Source organism: Mixophyes fleayi, chromosome 8 (assembly GCF_038048845.1).
Source record: "Mixophyes fleayi isolate aMixFle1 chromosome 8, aMixFle1.hap1, whole genome shotgun sequence".
In the NCBI taxonomy this organism is placed as follows: domain Eukaryota; kingdom Metazoa; phylum Chordata; class Amphibia; order Anura; family Limnodynastidae; genus Mixophyes; species Mixophyes fleayi.
This window is the reverse complement of record NC_134409.1, coordinates 124,852,130-124,877,055: the sequence shown is the minus strand read 5'-3', so window position 1 is coordinate 124,877,055 and position 24,926 is coordinate 124,852,130. Positions and strand designations below refer to the sequence as shown.

Sequence of the window (24,926 nt, the reverse complement as noted above, 5' to 3'; positions counted from 1 at the left end):
CTTATTACAACGTTTTACTCGTCTAAATTTTCAGACCACTCCATTACCAGCTCTAACCTCTAACTTGCAAAGTAAGAGACCTGAAAGGTCGATGACATTGACCAGGGTTTGGTGAATTGTGATGATTGATGAAGTTATCTTCTCATTTTTCAGGTTGAAGCAATTCTCGTTAACATTTTTGGAGGAATAGTAAATTGTGCCATCATCGCTAACGGTATCACTAAGGCTTGCCGAGAGCTGGAGCTGAAGGTGCCACTGGTGGTCCGACTTGAAGGTGAGCATTTGGTGCAGAATACATTGTGTATTATTTATTATTATTTATGATCATTTGTGTCTTTTTATGTATGGTCTAACGCATACTTGCCTACCTTTGGCAAGTTCTATCCGGGAGAGGGATGTGTCTAGAGGGTGGAGGGGGCGTGGCCCGGTTAATCACGTTATTTTGGCCCCGCCCCCACGTCAAACGCGCCGGGGGGCGGGCCAAAATGATGCCATTCGCGTCATTTTAGCCCCACAATTGCGGGATGCGGGAGATTTTCCAGCTCTCCCGGGAGTCCGTGAGACCAACTCGAATTTCGGGAGTCTCCCGGACATTCCGGGAGAGTTGGCAAGTATGGTCTAACGTCCTTCCCACACAAACACACAACTAGGGTTCCATTTTGTCAGCAGACAGTTAACCTACTAGTATGTTTTTGCACTCTGGGAAGAAACCGGAGCACCCGGAGGAAACCTATGCAAAATTGTGGACAATATACAAACCCCACACAGATTGTGCCCTGGTCGGGATCGAACTTGTGAAGGCAGTACTGCAATGCTAACCACTGTGGCATCATGTTTTAATCGACAGTTCTAGAAACCATACCCTGGAAGATCAAAAAAGCCTAACCATGACACTAAACCATTTACTATTCACGTATGCTATTATGAAAATACAGATTAAGGTGTCCGTACACGCTGCGTATCTGCTGGCCAATTATATCCTTTTTTATTTGAACGGTCACAAATCGCAGCGCGAATAAGCCTGAAATGATGGGATCCTTTCAGATGTCTGGAGGAAGAGGCAGACAAACAGAATAGTGCATGCCCAATCTCACTGCACCCCATAGAGGCCAGCACTGTGATAGGAATCAGAGGTAGAAGAAAGTACAGAACCATGTACATTTTGCTGCAGGTATTTTACCTGTCATTAGGACCTCACACTCTCATACAGAGTTTGTTCTTGTATAATGTCAGTTTGATTTGTTCTCGTCATAGCATAGAGGAACATGTCCTTCTTTTCAACATCCCAAAGGCAACCGTGTGTCTACATTTCACATGTCTTCTTTTCCCCTTTTTGCAGCGTGGTTTAAAAGAGCGAGAGAAATGTACTGTGAAATCTTTCAAGGTTTCTCGAAACATCAGTGGTTTTTAGTATGTAATTACCCTGTTTAAAAAGAACATTAATTTGCTGTCACAAAGCTATCAAAATATGTCGGCAAAACAGAGCACAGAATTATTCCTCAAAGCCTTCTTGTTAAATTCTCTAAGTATAAGTTTCTGCAACATGAAAGAGAATATCTAGTGCGTCTTCACATTAAACTCTGCAGGAGCGTTAGTAAATATGCCATCCTTACTATTTTGTCTCTACTGCACGCTAGGTGAATTATAGTTTATTATGTATGACTATGTGTTTGTTTTAGGTTGGTTTCTTGAGAATTGTGTTTGTTGTTGTTGGGGTTTTTTCTTATTCTGTTAAGCATCACAATGTAGCCTTTATACCATTGTGTTTCAGATATGAAGTTAGTTGTTTGGTTTTCCTGTTATTTTATCTGTCTTCTACGTCCTTTGCTGCTGGCAGTGTCGGCAAATGAGTTTACGGAGACCGATTCGGGGAAACATCATAGCAGGGCGAAAACTCACTCCGGTGCAAAGAATAAAAATATTGTTTATGTAAATAGCCGTTTTTTGGTTTCGCCTTTAAACCCAATCTGACAGCTGCACCTTCTTATGAATCAGGTGGGATATAAAACAACACAGCCACACCAATGGAAGTTAATGAGAAGTTTTTGATTGGTGAGCGCTACACAAAAGATATTTAGGCGCAGAGATCAACGGGAGTGTTTATATTTGGTTAAATAAACCAAGTTGCACTTAGGCTGACCAAGTAGGGAAACGGGCAAAACGACTGAAGGAACAATGAGGATTAAGCGTGTGCCAGGTTAATCAGGGTCCATGTTTCTGCCACGCGTTTCTCCGCTTCAACAGGCTATCTGGAACAGGCAATCTTTCAGTTTCGAACCTGCAGCCAACTAGACAAATGTTTTTTTTAAAGAGAAACAATTGCCTCAATACAGTGCGGTTCTATTCAACGTTACTGAAGATGAATGGACAGATTTAGATTTCCTTAAACGTGAGCTCTCAGGAGAGAGATCCAGAGGGAGGAACAACCCCAATGTGAAAAGGGAACAATTTAACTACGAAGGAGTCCGCGTTTTTTGTATTTTTTTTTTATCTTCTAGTTAAATATATAATTCAAACGATCTATTTTTGCTTATTCAGTTATAATCAATGTACAGAAAGCCCCTATTTCTCCTATCTCTGGCTAAATTTTCACCTATGTTAGATACGCTCTACTACAGAAATTATCTAGCCAACAAATAATGTGTGGTTTAAAAGTTAATTTGCAAAAAACAAACGGGTAAATGTATCTAGCTGCGAGTTTCCAGCAGGTTTGAAAAGTGTAGATGTTGCCTATAGCAACCAATCAGATTATAGCTGTCATTTAGTGCATTTTAGAAAATGACAGAGTCTGGTTGCTATAGGCAACATCATCACTTTTCAGACCTGCCGGAAACTAGCAGCTTGATACATTTTCCCCTAGGTCTTTTTACATTTAACAATTAAAAGCATTGGCCACAGTGGTGGACATTTCATTATTATTCATTTAAAATACACAATTATTGTTGTTAATATTAATGACATGCATGTATAAAACTACTCTACTTGTCACTAAAACTTCAAATAAATGGGTATGTAAAAATAAGTATGTTCCAACTGTATTCCTCCCCCAATAGCTTTTGGAGGACATCATTCTGTTTACGCTATAAGACTGCCTTCTGGATATGTCTCCTTGCTTTTCTATGCACAGTATGCTGCTGGTATTAGCCAGGAGTTACATATAAGGAGGGGAGAAGGGGAAAAAAAAGAAATTACTTGAATGTTAGAATCCCTGGAATAAACAGCAAGCACAATATCCAGGTATTTTATGTAGCATCAGGAAATGCTAATTCACGGTGACAGGTGCAGTGTAAGCAATGCTGACGGCAGACAAAAGTTTTAAGAATGTTCCAAAAGTAAACAGGATTCAGTTTCTGCAGATAAAGCAAAAAAAATGGTAAAGAAGATACAAAATACAGGTATTGATATTTTTAATATTATGGGTACATTCCATTAATCGTTGGGCAATAAGAAGTTTATCATTGGTAATTTGGTTTATTTTTTGTGTGGGTGATGATGATTAAATTTCTAGAAACTGCTCGAGCGGGTTTGGATTTTTTGACTTCTGGTTACATTGTGTCCTTCACTTGATTGTACACTACAAGTCTGATAAAGACACTAAGGGGTAGATTTACTAGAGCTTCTAAAGGGAGAAGTGGAGGTGTGGTCCTAGGCAACCAATCAGATTCTAGTTGTCGTTTATCTTGTACATTTTAGGAAATGATATCTGGGGGTAAATGTATCAACTAGAGATGCTCACTGACCCCCGTGAACTGGTTTTGTATTTGGATTACCTTCGTGTTTTGGTTTTGGCAAAACCGCCCCTCGTGTGTTTTTGTTTTGGTTTTGGATCTGTATTTTTTTTAGAGAAAAAAAAACCTAAAATATGCTAAAATCACATTATTGTGCTTTTTTTGTTCCTACATTATTACTAACCTCAATAACACTAATTTCAAGTTATTTGCAGTCAATTTTGACCACCTCACAGATCACAATATTATTTTCATACACTTTCGGACAAATACTGCAGTGACCTGGCTGGATGGTAAGCGACAGAGCAATGACACAAACACACGGCAGTTCCTAGCACATCTAGGACACATTGGCACACAGCAGTGGCAGAAAAGAAAAATGGTGCAGGATGGAATTGTCCTTGGGCCCACCGTTATGTTGGATCTTAAACAGGAATACAAAACTTGCGAGATCCGACGGCGTAACAATGACGTTTTGCCTCGTTTCCAATTCCGAGGGCGCGCGAAAGTACCGAGCCAGCTCAGTACTCGGATATGCTAAGTTCGGGTGTGTTCGCTTCTCTGGGAACCAAGTCTGAGCATCTCTAGTATCAAGCTGCAAGTTTGAAAAAGTGGAGATGTTGCCTATAGCAACCAATCAGATTCTAGCTGTCATTTTGTAGAATGTCCTAAATTAATGATCACTAGAATCTGATTGGTCGCTATAGACAACATCTCCACTTTTTCAAACCTGCAGCTTGATACATTTACCCCCCAGAATCAGATTGGTTGCTATGAGCCACAACTCCACTTTTCCTTTAAGTAAGTCTACCCACAAGAATAGATTACTAACTGCAGAAAACTGGACACACATAATTCTATTATGCACACTCACTTCTTGGTCCACGGAAAACTAGTTTTGCAGATCTAACTAAAAATGCACTTGGTGGAAATAAGAGGCTGGACTTGAATGTAATCTCTCTACTAACCATTTAAGACTACCCGCCCTATTAATTTTAACTTTTATGGTCATTTCCTAAAATACTGCTTGTTTTCCTCTCCTTGTTCTCTTAATCATTAAAGTGCGATGGACGTCAGATCTGTCTTTAGTACATGTGTCAATGTTTGTATTACATTGATCGATGTGCATATACAAATGCACTTTTTTTTTGTGCAAGCTGCAAGATGTCTCCCATAAAAAGTATAGGACCAGGATTGGTGGCCGCCAAAGTCTTTGTGCCCATGTTTTAAAGGCAGAACTCCTCAGTAAAGTCAACTTCTCTTCTTAGCAAGGCGTCTCTGAGCTACCCAACTCCTCCCATCACGCCAAGGAGGCTGCTTTGTCGCACACATTCCATGATCATACTGTAAAACCACCCGCGTTAGCTGAATAGCAGACGTATGACGTCACAGAAGGGTTTTGTTGCTCTGGATTTACACATTTTCATGGTTGTTAATGACATGTATTGCCGTTATTAACCTAAATGAATGGTGTTTCTGACCTAGTAATGTTCTCCCGAGGATTAGGGATTTACCGAGAGCTGCTGAATCTAGTGGGGTAAATAGCACAGATACATTTTAGTCGTCTTACAACTGTATTTTGTTGCCCAAAGCTGTTGCTTTCAAACAGTCACAGCAGATCAGAACAAAGGAGGAGTTCACCACCTCAGTATTGTGGTTTGTGCTCAGTAATGCGGATATAATATGTGCACGTTGTCCTTGGGAGATTTCAGGGCACCAGCTGCATTCTATAGTATCCAGAATAGAATAACAAAGATTGGGGGGTTGTTTGTTGTTAATTCCTCCATGAATACTGACCAAAGCCGACCTCTGGTGTGCTGTAAACTAGTCCTATGACCCATCGACAATATTTTGAGATGGATTTGTGCACCAAATATAAGTTTGATACAATTGCTGTACAGAGTACTCAGACCCTGTTGGCATTTTTCAAATTGTAAATTCCTACAACGTTGATTCAAAATGAATTTGTTCGGAAATTGTTGCAACTGATCGACGTCAAAAACAGACAGTGATTGCTTACCTGAGTACTGAACCCCTTGTTTTAGTACCTGGTAGAAGCATATTCTGAAACGACATCTGTAGGTGAATTTGGGGGGTCTCATCAGCTGCCCCCCCCCCCCCCCTCCCGCTCCGGACGTTGCCGATTTCATTGTATGCAATATTGCCCAAGTCCCATCAGGCTGGATGTAAAGCAATTTTTATGTTGGTTGGGGCCGATGGTGAACAGCGATGTTTAAATCCTTCCATGGAATCTCGATGAGATTGGAGTCTGGGCTTTGACTGATGATCTCTAGGATATTCTTTGTGTGTGTGTGTGTTTTGTCCCCTATTTTGACTAGCTTTCTAGTCCCTGAAGCAGAGATGCCTTCACTTAGCAATGTTCTCCCTCCACGACACTATAAAAGTGTAAACTTTGCATAAAGTTCCCACCTGCACCTTTGCATTGAATAAACAGCCCTTTTTACCCTTCATTATGGCTGAAATAAATCACCAGGTAGGGGACAGTCTGTTTTTTATTATGTGCCACTTGGGTGTGTGAAACTTTTCATTACATTGCTTGTACCTAGGTAATCTGGCAAATGGGGATTCTCTGGCGCGCAAGACTCTTGAGGCTCCACAATATGTGGTGTTTCTATGCAGAATATTGTCTGCAGTATGTTGTTTACAATAGTGGGGGGTTACTACTCTGCAATATGGGTGGTATTTTTTTTCTTTTGCTATTATCCCTGTGAGATATGTCTATTTACTGTGCTAGAGAATGGAAGTCACTGTTGGGTATGATGCGTTCTCTTATACTGTCCCTTACATATACGCTCCCTTTGAAAAGAAGACAAACAACACAGATAGGTTTGGTTCGGGATAGGCCCATTTCTGAGGGTTCGCTCAAACCCTAGAGTAGTGTATTCGGTTGCTATGTGCAACACCTCCACTTTTCCTTTTTAGAAATTTTAGGGGCATATTCAATTGTCTGTGATGTTCCTAAGAACTTTGTGGATGCACTTTTTTACCATTACTATGATAAAAAGTAACGCAGAGTTTTGCTCGCACCTCTATGGGGTGAGAGTAAAAATCAGCGTTACCTTGCGCGGATATTTTCTGACAGAAGTATCTCGCCGCCATTCCGGAGGCAGCTCGTGCGGATATTTAGGGAATTGATCCCTCCGTTTTGCTACCCCAGCACTTCAATTCCGTACCCCTCCATGGAATAAATTATACCTTTTCATGTTAGTCGCATGCTCCTGCAGGAAAGCTTAGGGGCATTGGCTCCACAGTGACTTAAATAATCTTTGCCCTGGTTCAGTGATTTACAAATGTCTTGATGAAGAAAGTTTTAATCAGTCAAATCTGCCTCGGTTTAGTGGGGTTTTATGAGCAAATCTTTGTTACCAATTGTATAATAATTACAGGCTGCTTGATCAGGGGATGAGGAAGGGATTACCAGCCCCTTTGAACATGGTAACTCTCTAATTGCATATATTTACTCAACTAATCAAGAAGATGGCCACCAGCTGAGACAGGGGATTATTATGTTTTGTTATAGTACGCACGGAATATAAATCAGCGATCAGACTTTTTCATAAAACATTTGGAGTGCCTTTGTGCAGGGTTTTGTTTGCAACGTGAAGCCTCGTTTTCCTAGTCTAGAAGGCAATGGTAAAATAAATTACTATGATCATCGTAGATTTGTAAGGCGCCACAGTGCTCCGCAGCGCCGCACAGTAGGGAAAACAGGACATACATAAAACAGGGACATACAAGGGAGATAAAATAAATGCAGATATGAAAACAAAGGGTATGGAGGACCCAGCTCATTAGAGAGCTTACATTCTAAGTGGAAGAGGGCACAGATGATACGAGGAGCGAGTGTGGCTCAGAGTGGAGATTGGGACAGCTATGAGGGTGCATTAGTATGAATGGTATCATCAGGGATAAGGTAAGACATTGAAAACATGTGTAGTTAGTGGACTTGGAAACTAGTAAATACTTGTTACCAATATGTCATACTGCATTTATTTTTGTTTTATTTTTATGATTAGATTATTTAAGTATTCATTATTTATTGTAGAAAGAAATATAAATTGAATGATCATGAAACACACACGTCAATAAGACGGGGTGTATTTATGAAAACGGTGCACAGAATATTGGGGGTGTTCCTCGTAGAAACAAATCAGATGTTTGCTTTCCGTTCCTAAAAAGCCCTAGAAAGCGAGTTACCATCTTCTTGGTTGCTATGAGTAACGCCACCTTTTTATTTTCCGCCAGATTTCACAAATGTCCCACAGTGACTTAAGATTTGAATACATGACTCACAGGCACCAACACTGTACCGTTGATATAATTGCAATAGTAGTTACCCCTTTAATAAGAAGCAATGTGTCCTGGGAGAGATGCATGTTATAGGGCTGTAAACTGAAAGGATTTAGGATATGCGAGCGCAATATAGTTTTCTAATCCTTTATATAGGGCCACTAATTCCGCAGCGCTGTACAGAGAACTCGCATCAGTCCCTGCCCCATTGGAGCTTACAGTCTAAATTCCCTAATACACAGAAAGACAGACACAGACTAGGGTCAATTATTGATAGCAGTCAATTAACCTACCAGTATGTTTTTGGAGTGTGGGAGGAAACCGGAGCACCCGGAGGAAACCCACGCAAACACGGGGAGAACATACAAACTCCACACAGATAAGGTCATGGTTGGGAATTGAACTCATGATCCCAGTGCTGTAAGGCAGAAGTGCTAACCACTGAGCCACCGTGCTTCCAATGTATGTTTAGCAGTGTGTTTTGAGAGAGCATGTTAAGCACTTATAGTTAATGCCAAAGAGAGAATTTCCTGTGGTTGTACAGTACATGATTTAATACATGTAACGTGCTTTCAGGATAAAGCTGTATATTAATTAGTATGACCAATATCCTTGTCATGTACTATGTAAGAGAAGTGGTAGGCAGCAGTTCATGTGAGCATTCTACTGCTGCACAGACAGAGGGATTGCATGGGTGAGTAGGGACTCAGTATTTTGTCAAATGGGTACTTTCATCTTTGTGTTCATTTAGAATAAGCAGCCAGGCGCTAAGTCTGAGATTGCATGCATTTGACATCGTTGACTTCCATTGCGTTAGTGCGACACGTTATGTGGCCCAATGTTGCATTTTTGCTGTAAATTAGAGAAGTAGGTGGCTTTGGGTCAGTAGCAGGAGTCAAATGATGGATATGAAAACCTTTTATTGAAATGAACTAAAAAAGGGGAGTTAAGTGGGCCAAATATATGCACTTCAATACTATCGGAGTAAGTTTGCTGGATGAAAGCTGTTTGCAAATGTCGCACAGATTTGTGAACAGAAAATCATAGTGTGTCCTAGATTAATACCTTACACCTGAATTAAATCGTGACATACCGTATTTCCCCATGTATAAGACGCACCTTTTCCCCAAAAATTTTGGGTCTAAAAACAGGGTGCGTCTTATACAGAGGTAGCGTTACAGTGGCAGCGGGGGGATCGAGGGGCAGCGGGTCAGTGGCAGCGGGGATCCAGGAGGAGGGGAACAGGCACAGTGGGGGGGGGGGGATTGAAGGGAGAGCAGCCGGCCATTACACTCTCCCTGCCTTTTATGACGGCTGCCGTAATATTTTTTTTTTCAAAGTTCGGGGCCAAAATTAAGGTGCGGCTTATACATAGGGAAATACGGTAATTTGCCCACAATACAGATTTACCCAGCCATGCTCATGTTTGACCCAAGCCACACCCGCAAACCAATAAGACATTCCTTAAATATTGTTTACATTACTAATCGTTCTCTTTACAGCAGCAACCGTACCTGTCCGCCTAGACGCAGCGCCTCGTTTATGAAGCACATTTACACTCAATGCAAAACCCCTTTGTTTTGTACCAGTGTCCTTGGGTGGTCCATCTGCACATATTAATGTACACACAGACTACGTTCTTGGGAGACGCCTCTGCAGCCAGAATGTGTTCCTTGGTGTAGAACCACCTCTATCGATAAATCTGTTTTCTCCTACAGTATTGGTTTAAATGAATAATATGTGGAAAATCGGGACTGCTTTAATTACATGTGCTGCTTTTGGGTGTGTTACATTGCTCGGAGTGGGCCTAGAAATGGGCAATCGTTGGTGAAGGGAAAATCTGGTGGTCTTCAGAAGTAGACCTGAAGGCCACCAGTTGTGAGCTTACCAGCATAATAAAATGGCCCAGCGCACAGTAAAGAAAACCCTTAAAAATGTCCCCACCACAATTTAGCCAATTTCAATCATTTTGGAAATAAAATTTCCCCCTGTAACATCCACACATCTCTTCGATGTTCTTCTGCACTCTCACATCAGAATATTGAACTTTTGTGACCTTTCCATGCCCACATCCTGAAATGTTAACATCTTTTAATGCCCACACCTTGCCGTGGAAAACGTCTCTCCATGCCCACACCTTGCCGTGGAAAACGTCTCTCCATGCCCACACCTTGCCGTGGAAAACGCCTCTCCATGCCCACACCTTGCCGTGGAAAACGCCTCTCCATGCCCACACCTTGCCGTGGAAAACGCCTCTCCATGCCCACACCTTGCCGTGGAAAACGTCTCTCCATGCCCACACCTTGCCGTGGAAAACGCCTCTCTTCATGCCCACACCTTTCCGTGGAAAACGCCTCTCTTCATGCCCACACCTTGCCGTGGAAAACGCCTCTCTTCATGCCCACACCTTGCCGTGGAAAACGCCTCTCCATGCCCACACCTTGCCGTGGAAAACGCCTCTCCATGCCCACACCTTGCCGTGGAAAACGCCTCTCCATGCCCACACCTTGCCGTGGAAAACGTCTCTCCATGCCCACACCTTGCCGTGGAAAACGCCTCTCTTCATGCCCACACCTTTCCGTGGAAAACGCCTCTCTTCATGCCCACACCTTGCCGTGGAAAACGCCTCTCTTCATGCCCACACCTTGCCGTGGAAAACGCCTCTTCATGCCCACACCTTGCCGTGGAAAACGCCTCTCCATGCCCACACCTTGCCGTGGAAAACGCCTCTCCATGCCCACACCTTGCCGTGGAAAACGTCTCTCCATACCCACACCTTGCCGTGGAAAACGCCTCTCTTCATGCCCACACCTTTCCGTGGAAAACGCCTCTCCATGCCCACACCTTGCCGTGGAAAACGCCTCTCCATGCCCACACCTTGCCGTGGAAAACGTCTCTCTCCATACCCACACCTTGCCGTGGAAAACGCCTCTCTTCATGCCCACACCTTTCCGTGGAAAACGCCTCTCTTCATGCCCACATAATGTCTCTATCCCCTTTTTCTTTTTGTGTCCGTGGAGCAAAATCTGCATGTAAAGGCGCAGTCTGGCTTTTAATTTTTTTCAGAGAGGAATCTTATGTCACAGCAACTGATGACAGAAGAAATACCTATAGTTCCTGTAGCCGGGTTAGATGTGATTATTACTTTGCACTGTTGAGATTTGTTTCTTAATTAAATCTCCTCAAAGATATTAAGGTTAATTGTCCAATCATATCTGTTGTTCAAGCAAAGCTGACAACCCCGTACCGGTAACTGTCAGCAGTACTTGGCGCTCTTAAAATAACTTTATTAGTTCCTGACATAACATTGTAAAAAGGGCAGTATTCTGGGAAATCATAAAGGTTTTATAAGTAATGTATACGCAATGCCTATTGATTCATTAGCAACTGATACCTCATAAATATTCTGTCATGAAGTGCCTGCCTGAGTGGTTAACTGGTACAGATATTGGCTATTGGCATTGCACATGAAATCAGATACTGGTACCTATCATTGGTATTATACACTATATGTAGCATGGCGGAAATTGTGTAACTGTGCTGTTACATGTAGCCTTACCATACCAATCCAACATTAACTATCATTATATAACGTGCATAAAGGCTAATATCTGATTAGGTCCTATGCTTTATTTACAGCATGTTGTTAAATCAGGCTCTATGTCATGATCTGCCACCTGCAGCTCCTGTTTGCCAAGAGCTGTGTTGGTCTTTCTGTATATATAACCTGCAGTACCACCATGCCACCAAAAGGGGACACTGCGGCGCTTGAGCGGTTTCCCTCCCTGCTGAGCTAAGCTTGTTTTCTCAGCATGATTCACACCAGCCACTACTATTTAAAAGACAGCCTCACCCAGCAGTCTGGGCCAGATCATCAGGTCACTCTACCTGATAGGAAGCATTCTCCTTTGACTCCTGTTCCTGGTTATACTTAACTGTGTACCTGACCTTGTGGTTTTGCTGTTCATTCCACTGCTGCAGACACAGCTCAACATTCATCCAGTTGCTGAGTTATACACCTGTGTGGATCTCTGTGCTTCTGTTCTCTACAGCTCATTGCTTCTCAGTGTAACCTGTTCAGCTTACTTCCACCATTACCTGCTATCTGCTCTCAGTTGTTTCAGTATTACCTAACTACTCATCTCACCATCTTTCTAGAGGTATCTGACCCTGCAACCCGCACGCTACTCATCTCACCACCTTTCCAGAGGTAACCAACCCTGCACCCCGCAGGCCACTGGTCTCGCCACCTTTCCAGAGGTATCTGACCCTGCTATCTGCATTCTACTCATCTCACCACCTTTCTAGAAATATCAGACCCTGTAACCCGCAGGCTACTCATCTCACCACCTTTCCAGAGGTATCTGACCCTGCTATCTGCATTCTACTCATCTCACCACCTTTCTAGAGATATCAGACCCTGTAACCCGCAGGCTACTCATCTCACCAGCTTTCCAGAGGTAACCAACCCTGCACCCCGCAGGCCACTGGTCTCGCCACCTTTCTAGAGATATCAGACCTTGTAACCCGCAGGCTTCTCATCTCGCCACCTTTCTAGAGATATCGGACCCTGCAACCCGCAGGCTACTCATCTCGCCACCTTTCCAGAGATATCCAAACCTGCAACCCGCAGGCTTCTCATCTCGCCACCTTTCTAGAGGTATCTAACTGCAAGCCGCAGGCTACTGCTTCTCTCCATCGCTTTACAGTATTGCCTATTCCGCTGTTAAGAACTGTGGTTATATTACTGCCTTACCAGTTATTGCATCCTGAACCTGTGTTACCTGTGTTGCTAATAAACCACTTCGTTCACCTACTTTCTCTCCGTGGTCTTACCTTGGGAACCCTGACCCTCTATACTACTATATAGATGAGATGACTTTGTTGTAAAGATACAAGAGCAAAAAACAGCAAAGAATATGTAAATCAGAGGAAGGTAAATTGGCTCCTCTACTTGTTGTGGAAGTACAAGGAAGTCTTTGTGCTGGAACTTGTACTTGCACATCGGCTGAAGGGACACAGGTAGAACTATCTTTGGTTGACATGACATTACCTAAAGTGAGATGTATTGAAGGTCTGGTAGACCTAAAATACAAGTTACCTTACAGAATATAAATAAGGAGGGTTAAGGAAGTCCAGTCTGTTTGCAGTGTTCTTTTTTGGGATCATGGACAGAAAGTCTGTGTAGAAAGATCTCTCCCTCCATGATCACAAATTGCTGATATCTATTGTGCAAATAAGCTCATGAACAGTTTGCTTGTAGATCAGCTTTTTGGATTTTTTTTTTTGATTTTTTTTTAATGCAAGTCAAGTTTTTTTGTAGGTTTTATTGGTCCTTTAAGAAAGACCAGGTGTTATGATAACAGCATTTGGATGACTTGACAAATTCCTAAATTCATATCAAACAAATTTAAGATTGTAATTATATTATTATATTACCTATGATGGTCCTTAAACAATACAAATATAATATAGTGCCATAAAGTTATTTTCAAGGAGCTCAAAGTTCTGTGTAATTGTCTGTTTATAGATTTAGGGAAGATATTGCTATTCCCTATTTTACAAAAAAAAATGTTTTTTAACAATAAAACAATAAAAATGTAACCTTTTGTGAAAATATCTCCACTCGATAGAGCTGCAGTTATCTCTGTAGCTTTTCTTCCTCGATGGTTTGTTACCATTAACGCACAGCAAATAGATAATATATAATTTGTCGCTAATAGTGTTTTCCCTGCGTTTGCGTGGGTTTCCTACGGGTGCTCCGGTTTCCTCCCATACTCCAAAAACATACTGGTAGGTTAATTGGCTGCTATCAAATTAACCCTAGTCTCTCATTGTTTGTGTATTTTAGGGAGTTTAGACTGTAAGCTCCAATGGGGCAGGGACTGATGTGAGTGAGTTCTCTGTACAGCGCTGCGGAATCAGTGGTGCTATATAAATAACTGATGATGACTGTGGGAGACCTGTTGAGTGAATAAAACTAGCGATATCGCCAGCAAGACGTTTCTAGACACATTGAATAAAGGAGCGAAACAGAGAAAACCATTGTTTTTTGTAATATTGATTACTGTTCGACTACTCTCTATTGAACCTATAGCTGTTTTCTCAGCTTGCCTTTAGCATACACGGTATCAGCACCATGGACAGCATCCTTTGCCTGTTTCCGTAGCAGACCTGACAATCAGTTTTACAGGTCTATGTTTATATTCTCATTAATCTTGGTCTGGCTCTCAGGCTTGCTGCATGTTTAACCTTATTTTCCTAACACACCCACATCTGTACATCTTGGCATGATATTAACATGCCTAGGTATCCTTTAGGGGGTTTGTCAATTGAAGCGTGCTTATTTGATTTAACTGATAATAAAGCGAGGTTAAATAGCATATAGCAGGCGAGCTATGTCACCAGTGTTCAGGCCATTATTCTTACTGTACTCTCATCTGGTACAACGTGTGTGTAAGGAATTAACCTGAGCTCTGAACTTTGTACAGCTCTCTGACACCACCCAGTGGCCAAAGGTTATAAAATAATTTGCAAATAAATCCAGTTCGCACTGTCCAGTATGATTCAGACTGGACCGTTTCATATATGATCATTAAGAGAGCGGTTAGCATTGCCCCTAGGCTTTGTATACAGTACTTATCATTTTATCCAGGTAGATGAAAAAGGAGTTTGTTCTTTGTCTCTCATAGTCTAGTACAACAACCATTTTCAAGGAAGTGATTTAGTTTATTGAGTGGCATTTTGCTTGGTTATAATGAGATGTTATTTCAATCTCTGAGCGTAGCCGTGGATACATTTCAGTCGATTGTACCCCATACACAGCCTCATGGTGATTATCAGCTCCCCAGAATGACATTTTGGCTTTTTTACGTTACACTAAAATAGAACATCCATCTGCTCCCATCTCAAGCACAACGTTGGGAATCAAAGTTATAAAATATTAAATTGGCATTAATTGCAGTCTCCATACAGGCAGACAAGGGAGACAGAGAAAGAGCAGCTTGTACATTCTTCTTCCTCCCAGACTTCTGGCTTTTAGCAAATGCTATTGAGAGTAATAGGAGACCAGACAGGTATGATTAAACAGCGGCTTTAAGCTGTTCGCTGTTTATGGAATGACGATAAGTACAGCTTAATGGGTACAGATCAGTTTTTAGTGGCTTACGAGGTAGGGCGTTAAACATTTGCAAAGTTGTCTGTGTGTATTAATTGTCAGTCATAGTATCCATGACCCCAGTAAGGAACATTCAGTATTTATGCTGCGGTGGTTGGGACACGGAAGCCGGATAGACGAGAGAGGAGGAGGCAGACTAGAGGTGAGGAGGCAAGAAGAATGTGAGACTAGGGCAATGATGGAGAACATATTAACCCTACACGAACTGGTGATGGAGAAAGGAGTAGAGAGAATTTTGAGGCAAGTAAGGGAAAGGAGAGAGAGAAGTGCATGCTGGGGAATGAGGGGATAGAATACATCATAAAGAAAAAGAGTGATAATTCAGCATCTTAAATTGGAACGAAAGCTGAAATAAATGTTGTAGAGGAGGGTACATTGTACTGTGTCTTGGTTAATAAGAAAATTAATCAGATATTGCTCACTTCATGCTGCTAAGTGCTGGCATATTTATGTGAAAGTGCAAACAGCATCCATTGTTCTCCTTCAGCCATGCTGTCCCCAGAGAGGCTGCATGATAGAGGCAAGAGCAGGATGGAGAAAACTGGGTAGAGGCAAGAGTGGGACGAAGTAGAGTGCTGGGTGTGAGGGGGAAGGGCGGGTTAGGAGAGAGTGATAGGTTTAAGGGGGAGTGGGGGAGAGGTGCAGGGTGTGAGGGGGGGGAAGGGCGGGGGTGAGGTGCAGGGCGGGGTGGGGGGGATGGGGTGGGGGGGAGAGGTACAGGGCATGAAGAGGGGAAGGTGCAGGGAGTGGAAAGTTGCAGGGCGTGAAGGGGGTAAAGGGCGAGGCGGGGAAGGTGCAGGGTGTGAAAGGGGGAGAGGTGTCGGACGTAAGGGGGGAAAGGGTGGAGGGGAGGTGTCGGACGTGAGGGGGGGGAAAGGGTAGGGGGGGGAAAGGGTGGGGGGGGGGAGTGTTGGGCGCGAGTGGGGGGAGGGCGTAGCGGAGTTCCGGGCGTGAGGGGGGAAAAGGGCGGAGGAGGAGGCCGGGCGTGAGGGGGGAAAAGGCGGGGTGGGGGAGAGGTGTCGGGCGTGAAAGGTAAAGGGCAGAGTAGGGGAATGCTGGGCTAGAGAAGACAATTATTAGAGGAGGGAAGAATTACAACAATGGAGGAGAGAAAGGCACAGTAAATGTAATGGATAATAGAAATCATTAAAAATAGCAAAACATAATTAGTTTGGCCGTCATTCTATGGAGTCCGTTCTGTAATGAGATTGTCAGTATATATGTCACTGACCAGCTGACAGTGGAGACCGGTGCAGTGTTTAGTGTACACGGTGCTATCCACCAGCTGGGAGATGCAGATTAGCTCACAATCAGACACGTACATCTTATGAATCTCACTTCTGAGTGCTGCGGCTCTCGCTAAATGCCTGTAAAGCTAATTAACACACAGAATGCCCAAATTACACTATTTGGTCGTTTAGAGAATGTGTGTGTGCAGTTTACACTGTAATTATGAAGTATGCTGTAAATTATCATTATTTCTAAACAAATTATACCGGCACAGACCAACAGGGATACGGAGGGCAGATAGATTGCTCTCTAGCTCCAAGCAATGTGTTTATTACATCCTAAATGCTACTGCAAACTCTCCATCTGAAATGCTGTTTTTTGTTTAGTTCAAAGCTCCTGAGCAGTACATAGGAATGTTAATGTAGCGTGGGCTGCTATTCAGTTACCTGGCATCCGTTTGTGTTTGTTATTTTGACTTACTTTATCATCAAACATTCTATTTGTGCTCTACACTTATATAGGGGGCTGTCCTTGTAAATAAAATTTCAAAATGAAAATGTCAAGTTAATGACATGAAGTTGACCACGAGTTGGGTTTTTTTTTTAAGGCCGCGTTAAGTCATTTTAACGCTCTTTTTTTTTTATCATTTTCGAGGGGGTTAACTTAACCCGCGATCCAATTCCATTCCTAATGCTCTGGGGTTTTTTTTGTGAAACGGTCCTCTCGCGCTCCAGCAGAAGGTATTGAAAGTATAGGGTGTGCAAGAGGCAGCCGCGTTAAAAGCTATTCAATTGTTTTTTAACATGGCGCGTTAAACAGGCAAATATGCTGTTTTATCTCGCACCTCTCTGGGGTGTGATAAAAATAAAAAAACCTAAGAAAGCTATTTGAAATCATGTAATAATGAAAAAAAAAGATAGACATTACTGATCAACATAGTTTAACATGTAAAAGTTGATTTTTTTGTGAAAAAATAATAATAAAAAAAACATAATAAAATAAAAATCACTAAATATATTTCTGTAGGTTTTTGGTACAAATATGTATGTACTAATGTGTTTTGACATGGTATAGATGATTATATAGTAAACAATAGTTAAATAAAAAATTAAAAAGAAAGTACTGTAATATAAATATTACAAACTAGAATGGTTGTGTAATACAATAAAATGTATGACAATGTATGCCAGTCCTTTTTTTGTGTTATGACCGCGTTAAAAGTCCACTTCACTCCCTTGCAAACACAATGATTAACGCATGTGGGCAGCGTTCCCTCTTTTTCAATTGAATTGCACGAGTTTTCACACTGTGTTAACAAATAACGGTCATTATAGCAGTTAAAAACCCGCGTGTGATTTTTTTTATTTTTTATTTTTTATTTTTTTTTTCAACGCTGCGGGGGAAAAAAAAAACTTGTGGTCAATTGAAAACCCCCCTGTGTGTCTGCAAGAACCTTGTATACCTATCAGGTCTCTGTTGGTTTTAGCTTTTGCTGCCACAGACATTCATGGCTATAGACCAGTGTTGGCTAACCTGTGACACTCCAGGTGTTGTGAAACTACAAGTCCCAGCATGCTTTGCCAATATATAGCAGCTTATTGCTGGAAGGGTATGCTGGGACTTGTAGTTTCACAACACCTGGAGTGTCACAGGTTAGCCAACACTGCTATAGACAATTCAATTAGCTAATAGCGATGACACCGCTTCCTAATGTTTTGCAATACATTGAAAAATGGCAAACCTCTGAGGCTGATGGGCAAAGCTACAGAGATGATAACTTGGTTCTACCTTATGGAGACCATTTATGCCAGTAATAGTACAGCTCGGTTCAACATTTGTCCTATAGAAAAACGATAACTGTGCCCTTGTTATACATCATTTTGATGATACCACCTAGTTATATTTCTCAGTGCACACTATGCATCGTGGCGTCCGAATGGAGAAGACTGTTGCCAAGCACCAAGAAAAGTGTTGTTGGCCAAAACAAACTTAAGTTGGAACTTTATAAAATTGGAGGTAAATGGTGGTAAATTAGTTCCGTATTGTATTTAAAAAATACACCACTTTTATCTCCAATTTTTATCCAACAAGTGTTTGGTTTTGCAATTGTGTATTACAGTGTATTACCGCATTGGTGGAGTCGTGGGCTCAGTTCTGACCAGGGCCCTATCTGTGGGGAGTTTGCATATTCATCATCATCCAGTTATATATATAGCGCCACTAATTCCGCAGCGCTGTGCAGAGAACTCACCCACATCAGTCCCTGTCCTATTGGAGCTTACAATCTAAATCCCCTAATATACACACACAGACCAAGAAAGACTAAGGGCAATTTAATAGCAGCCAATTAACCTACTAGTATATTTTTGGAGTGTGGGAGGAAACCGGAGCACCCAGAGGAAACCCACGCAAACACGGGGAGAACATACAAACTCCACACAGATAAGGCCATGATCGGGAATTGAACTCATGACCCCAGTGCTATGAGGCAGAAGTGCTAACCACTAAGCCACCGTGCTGCCTGTGTTTATCTCCAAAAACATACTGGTAGATTATTTGGCTGCTGACAGATGTGAGTAAATTTAGACACTGAACTCCCATGGGGCAGGGGCTGATGTGAATCATTATATATGGTAATAAATACCTTCAATTTAAGGGCAATTCACCAATTTGTTTTCACTGCTCCACTTATGCAGGATTCACTTCGTACTGTTTGAAAACGTTTACTTTTCAACTGCACTTTTTTTAAATGGCACATTCATTGTTTTCTGACTTGAATATTGAGTAACAACGCACATCACACCTTACGAACCCACCTTTTCTTCAGATGAGCCTATTTGATAAACCTCCAGTGTCCGCAAATACAGCAGAGTAAATTTGCCGTTTCTGACCCTTGTCCCAGCGCCTATGTGTATGTAGGTCCATGGATTCTCTGCTGGGCAGCTCACACTCCATTCTACAACTTCTCTAACTCCGTGCAACTCCAACAACATTTTTTTTTTTCAAATGCAATTAACATTTTTTTTTTTTCACTGTATGTAGGTTGTGTGTTCAACCATTGCTGTGCGTGTGATCAGTGTCACTGATTAAATTAGCAGTTCAGCATCAGAACCCATCTCAAAATTAGCTGTTAATTGGCACATTTTTTTTATCTGCAAAAAATGGTCTAACACAGAGATTTCCATTTTGACTTTTTTACTTTTTAAAACATGACTGATTTGTCATGGAATCAGGGTCACACTTTATTCACCAGTCACAAAATAGACAATATTAAAAGGGATTACTAAACTAAATGCTCAAGTTGACACTTTTTTGCTACAAAGCATTCAAGTAATATAGGAACTCTAACCCTATAGTTTTATATTTTCCATTTGTATTTATCAAATATTAATATTTAAGAGACTCCTGTATAAAATATTCTTGTTATAGGACTTCACATAGTTTCTGCGATGGTGTTAAGTCTGCTTGCAGAGCTCACAGTTTAGTGCAGTTTCATTATTTGCTTTCTCTTTGACATCATTTCTGTCACCTCCTACAACTCTCTTGTCAATCTAATTGGCCTTAATACCAAGGTATGACATCATTGTGTGTGGTATGATGTCATTGTGGGCAGGGCCAGAGAGGTCTACTCTCAGCTTAATCATCATCATCACCATTTATTTATATAGCGCCACAAATTCTGCAGCGCTGTACAGAGAACTCACTCACATCAGTTCCTGCCCCATTGGGGCTTACAGTCTAAATTCCCTAACACACAACCACAGACACACAGACTAGGGTCAATTTGTTAGCAGCCAGTTAACCTACCAGTATGTTTTTGGAGTTTGGGAGGAAACTGGAGCACACGGAGGAGAACATACAAACTCCTCACAGATAAGGCCATGGTCGGGAATTGAACTCATGACCTCAGTGCTGTAAGACAGAAGTCCTAACCACTTAGCTACTGTGCTGCCACCAGCTTAATAAACCATATCTAGCATATAGAATTCTCCTATGCTAGATGCAATTAAACACAGACCATTTTTTTCAGTTATTGTCTCAGTTGTGGTTTTTTGTTTGTTTTTTCGTTATGGGAGTACCTACCTGCTATGTCGATTATTAGCATTACTTGATAGTTGTGCTAGTATTGAATTAGCTGCTTAGCGGCTGGAATATGAATTTAATTATTGTCCGTTCTTTTTCCTACCCAGGAACAAATGTCAACGAGGCCAAACGAATCCTTAGTGAGAGTGGGCTGCCCATCACCTCCGCCAGCGACCTGGACGACGCTGCCAAAAAAGCGGTGGCTAGCATTAGGAAGGCATAAAGACTCCACCAGGCTACAGATACTTGGAATAAACCTAGGAACCTCTAACAATGAATGTATCAGAGTATTCTATGGAAATATCAGGGACACACTAACGGTTTATATGTAATTTGTATACTGTGTATTTTGGGGAAAATGAAGACAATAGTGATGATTTTTTTCAAAGAGCTGTTGAAATCCTGATCTTTCGCTGCTTTTATACAAGTATTTTTCCAATTTTTGAGGTTTTATTGTAGTCAGCAAAATATATTTAGACAAACTGTATTTTATATGGCACATAAAAACCCAATTGCATTTAAGTACTGTATGGCTGCATTATGCGCTTTAGTCTGTTTCATGAAGAGTAATTCATACAGGTTCTACAACACCGATTGTAATAAATGTGAAATGCGTGGTGTTCTGAAACGGTGGTAGCTTGTTTGTGTCCTTGGCTTGTTACACTGTACTGCTTGTATACAGATTGTGGACGCAGCTACTTCACGTTCTGATCCAGTAGTTTTTAATGTTTGTCGATTGACCAGGGGTATGAGGCCTCGCTGATTTCACTAGTTACTTGTGAACTTTGGTTCAGTTCGCAAAATGGCTGCCTCATCGTGTATAGATGAAGGGTGACTATGAAAAATGGAACTTTATTGTGTAGGTTGCGCATACTGTATCAAAGAAATAGCTGGTAGCTTAATGCAAAAACCACAGAACAGAGGATAGATTTACTAAAACTTCTAAAAAGTAAAAGTGGAGGTGTTGCCCATAGCAACCAGTCAGATTTTGATCATTTATCTAGTACATTCTAGGACATGATAGCTACAATCTGATTGGTTGCTATGGGCAACACCTCCACTTTTTAGATGTTCTAGTAAATCTACCCCCCAGGTGTTTGTCTTTTTCTTCCACAGTGAATAAAACCTGTTTTGATTCTTAACTGTTTCAGCCTTTTTTTTTTTAAAGAATGTCCTTTTTTAAATTTCATTTTGTTTTCAGATCTCCATCAATTAAACAAAGCATCACATAATTTCTGTGTTTCTCATGTTCCTGTACTCTGTAAAGGTATATGTATATTTTTTGTTTTAACCATTGCTACATTGCCATCCACATAATGAATTTAGAAACCACGTGAGTATTATTGTGGATTTTCTGCAAGTTTAAGTGGTCCGTCCTCACATCATTTGCCATTTTAATAAACACTTGGAACAATAAATGGATTTGTCTCTACTCCGCTCGATTTGTGTAGTTCATTGCAAGTGAATTGGGCTATGTGCTTATAGAATGTACAGTACATAGCCGAAAGTATGTGGTCACCCCTTCTAACTAGTGTGTGGCCATTTCAGTCATACACTTGCATATAATCAAGCTTACAGCCATGCAATCTTCATAGTCATAAATGGGTCATACTGAAGAGCTAGGGGCTTTCACTGTGGCACTATCATAGGATGCCACCTTTTCAGCAAGACAGTTCGTCAATTTTCTGCCCAGATAGAGCTGCTCTGGTCAACCGGAAGTGCTATGATTGTGAAGCAACAACTGTGCAGCCACAAAGCTGTAGGCCACACGAGTTCTCCGAATGGGACCACTGATTGCTGAAGAGTATACAGCACATGAAAATGATCTGTTGGTTGTAGCACTCACTACTGAGTTTCAAACGGTCTATGGAAGTAACCTGAGCCCAACAACTGGTTGTCGTGAGCTTCGTGGATTTGGTTTCCATGGCAAAGCAACCAAACATAAACCTAAGATTACCATGCGTAATGCCAAACGTCGACTGGAGTGGTGTAAAGTACATTGCTACTGGATTCTAGAGCAGTAGAAACGCGTTTTCTGGAGTGACGAATCAAACTTTACCATCTGGAAGCCTGACTGACAGATCTTGTTGGATGCCGGAATAACACTTCCTACCCAAATGGGGTACTGCCAACTGTAAAGTTTTTTGGAGGAGGAATAATGGTCTGGGGTTGGTTTTCGTGGTTTGGTCTGACCCCTTCATTTCAGTGAAGGGAAATCTTAATACTACAGCATACAGTGACATTCTACAGAATTGTGTGCTTCCAACTTTGTGGCATTTACAAAGAGTGGTCCAAAAAAAAATGGTTTCCTTGGTGTGGAAGACATTGACCTCAATTGGAATGCAGACTGTGAGCCAAGCTTTATCGCCCACCCTCGGTGCCCGACATCACTAATATTCTTGTAGCTGGGTGGATCTGAACCCCCCAACCATGTTCCAAAATCTAGCATAAAGCCTTCCGAGAAGAGTGGAGACTGTTATAGCAGCAAAGGGGGCACCAACGCCATACTGATGACCATGGTTTTGGATGTGATGTTCGGCGTCCACATACTTTTGGCCCTACTTGGGTAAGTAATCAACCTCCATTCTACATACTCATTTTGTGCTTTAAATACCCTCTGAAATATACACCACAAAAATCATTGTACCGCTTTTTTGCAATAGACAAAAATTCCATAATTTCATTCACTAATCCCAAATTCACCTTATTGTTGAGGTCACAATTGCATGGTGGAGTTGGAATGGGGAAAGTTTAGCCCTATTACAACTTTGAAGTCCGGACTACAATACAAAATTACTGTACTATCACCATGTGATAATATTCTGCTACCGTGTTTCATTTATTTTCATTTGCTATAACCTTGGCTGAATTTACTGATGTGGCGTGAAATTGGTTTAACAATAAAAAATATTAATATTTGCCAGTAATAAAGACAGGATTCACCCATCTGGCTGCCTTTGATCTACTCTCAGCTTGGTGGAAATATGCATGTAGGAGACTCTGCATGTTACATGGCAATCTGTGTCTGTAACTATTCACCTATCGTGCACTTAGTGTTCTGCTCAAGCTTCTAAAATTATAAAATGAAAATAAACCTTTTATTAATGAAAATTATTCCTTTTTATTGGGGGGTTGTCTTGGGGTTTTTTTTGGTGTGTTCAGTGAAACACAGACATAGTTTATTCTACATAGAGAATATTAATTTCCTTTTCATATTTGTTTTTGCAAAATAGTTGCAGTGATAATTGGTTGGCCAAGAAGGGATAACATCCACAAAGTCCTGTGACACCATGGCTAAATATTATGGGCGTAATGATGGCTTTCCGGCAAAGCGTTCTTATTTTATTATGCTGTAATCTAGTCGGGATCCCCGGCATTTGCTCCGTGCAGTGGAGCCCTAGTTCCTTCCGTGATTAGCTGCTTAGCTTTTGTAAAGAGAGCCAAAATATCCAACACTCGGTGGGGAACGGTCAGCTGCCTACTGGATGCATGGCTAGAGCACTCCTTATCCGCACTACTTTGATATGGGACATAGCAGAAGCCAGAGGCTGAATCTTGCAGTCTCCTAGTGAACAGAAATACTCTGTACGGCTTGGTGATTAAGTACAGTGCGCTTAACTATAAAGCTTTACCATTTTGTGTCTTCTTGCTGTACTGTACATTAGCACAGCTTAGGCTGAGTACACACTATACAAAATTTCTTCCAAGGCGATATCATCAATGATTTTATTAATGATTAGCAAATGTCGAGGGCCCCGGTTCCCCCCTCCATGCACCGGGGCCCGCAGTTTGCTAGTTCTGCCTCTGATACACACTAAACACACTTTACACAATTAACCGTCCGATCTGTGCTCTTCATCTGTCATAATCATCGGCTGAAAAGATTGTGACTCTGCACAATCCACATCTATGGACACTGCGGGTCGTGAGTACGTACACACTGCAGGATTGCAATAGCATCGTTCCATCGCTGAACGACATTTTTAGTCCGGTTTAACAATCAAATGAAACGATACGATGGGCTTTGAAACAATCGCTCATCGTTGCAGCGTACAAACTAATGCGATATCGGGCCCAACGGTCTGTTATCGTGTGATTGGCTGAAAACACTGTAGTGTATACCCAGCCTTACCAACCATCTATGATATCAAATAGCTGGGGGGTTTTTTAGGGATGAGTATGGGGGGGGGGGGTTAGTTGTCAACAAAGCTGAGGTAAGGTTGATAAGTGATTTTTACCTTCATACACTATTTAATAAAATGTCAGTTCTAGGGGTGGTATTTTCCTTTTGATAGTAACACAGAACCTAGTTTAAGGGAGAGGAGGAAATAAAATGCAGAAATGAACGTGCTCTCCAGGGTTTCTCTGCAAAACATACAGTGACATTTTAGTGCTGT

The 24,926-nt window shown here is 41.6% G+C and overlaps 1 long non-coding RNA gene across 1 annotated transcript; it reads left to right on the top strand.

Moving 5' to 3' along the window:
* The first annotated feature begins 50 nt into the window (after nt 1–50).
* LOC142099677 (uncharacterized) lies at nt 51–21,962 on the top strand. The gene is made up of 3 exons (XR_012678595.1): nt 51–71; nt 154–274; nt 20,637–21,962. It is a non-coding gene; the product is annotated as an uncharacterized LOC142099677 (long non-coding RNA).
* The last annotated feature ends 2,964 nt before the right edge of the window (nt 21,963–24,926 follow it).